The sequence below is a fragment of the Macrobrachium nipponense genome, chromosome 3 (genome assembly GCF_015104395.2).
Source record: "Macrobrachium nipponense isolate FS-2020 chromosome 3, ASM1510439v2, whole genome shotgun sequence".
Taxonomy (NCBI): domain Eukaryota; kingdom Metazoa; phylum Arthropoda; class Malacostraca; order Decapoda; family Palaemonidae; genus Macrobrachium; species Macrobrachium nipponense.
The window spans coordinates 13,688,924-13,690,603 of NC_087202.1; positions in this window are offsets into that span (position 1 = coordinate 13,688,924).

Genomic DNA, 1,680 nt, shown 5'->3' on the forward strand with positions numbered 1-1,680 from the left:
CTCCTGTGTCCGTGACAATGGAAAGCTTGGGGATCCGTCGCCTGTGACCAACTCTCCTTCAGTCTTCCTGAAGAGACCGCAGGTGAAAGGACGCCCGTTAGGGACTGGCTTCCCGAGTGACGACAGGTGTCCAGATCACGACTTGCCATCGCTGATCTACCTGTTCCTGCCGAGACAGGAACTGGTTGGCTGCCCGCGCTGAATCTGCTGATCCGCGAGTCTGCGGGGAAGACTCGCCCTGCTACCGTGTCGATCCGCATACCCAGGTACTTCATCTCTGCTTGTGCTCGAGATCGGACTTTTCGAAGTTCAGAACGATCCCCCAGATCGCGACAGAACTCGAGCAGTCGATCCCTGTCCTGTAGCAACTGCGAGCGGTAGCTCGCCAGGACTAACCAATCGTCGAGATACCCCATCAGACGTATCCCGTGCGAATGGGCCCAAGCAGACACCCGAGTGAAACACTCGCGTGAACAACCTGTGGGGCGGTTGAGAGACCGAAGCAACGTGGCCTGAGCTGGTACACCGTCCCGTCGAGGATGAAGCGGGAGGTACTTTCTGGAGGACTGATGAATGGGTATTTGTAAATACGCATCCTTCAAGTCCACTGAAAGCATGTAATCGTTCTCCCTGATAGAGTCGAGCACTGCGCGTGCCGTCTCCATCGTGAACCGGGTCTGGCGAACCAAACCGGTTCAGGGGAGAGAGATCTATCACCGGGCGCCAGCCTCTCGTAGACTTTTCCACCAGAAGAGTCGGCTGTAAAAGCCCGTGACTGATCCGTGCCGATTTCTACAGCTCTCTTGCTCAGCATGGTCTTGATCTCCTGTCTCAATGCTACGTCTCCTGCCCAATGGCTGGCCAGGCACCCCCCCACTTCCGGCAGCAGGTGAGGGGGAACGCCGTCCTTCCACTGTGAACGTCGTCTGGGTGGGGCTAATCGACACCTGACAGGAGAGAGCCGATACCGCTCCGACTCATTCCAGTCCTCGTCGAGGTCGAAACCTCAGGAGGACCGAAGGGTATTTAAATACGGTGTCCGAAGACACGTAGAAACGCCTCTGTCGCAGTAGAGGAGGTGAAGTAGCTTGTTCGACCGTCCAGAACTGAGAGAGCCTTCTTGTCCGGAGACGAGAGACTACCTGGTTCAACCAGTCGGCAAGCTCCGATCGCGGCAGACCCACCGTCGATTTGGGTTCCCTCTCGGGCCCCAAAACGACTCGAGCCGAGACGTGGCTCTGCTGGTGGGAGCGGTGATCCTTCACGAGATCATTGTGCTGACGAATCAGCGCCGTAACCTCGACAAAGTCCCTCTGGATCTCGGAAGTCACAGCATCTTGCAGAGTGGGACCGTTAAAGCCCTTCGAACAAGAGCATTTCCGAGAACCTTCCTCCTAAGAGAAGGGGGAACAGCGACAGCCCTCTCGGTCTTCCCCATCCACTTGCGCATACGTCCTGGCCGGCCCCAGAACCGGGCCTGGCACGTAGGGCGTTGGGGTGGGATCATGAGGGGCGCACCCCTCACGATCACTCCTCAATACCTCGCTCCTCCCGGTGTAACCCGAGGAGGTTGAAGGTACGGGAGAGGCAGACCTGACGCTCCCTCATTGCTCGCTGGCAGCACCAGCAGGCTTTTGAGGGCTGCAGGCGATCGTCAACCCGCTTCGGTGGCGATCGAGC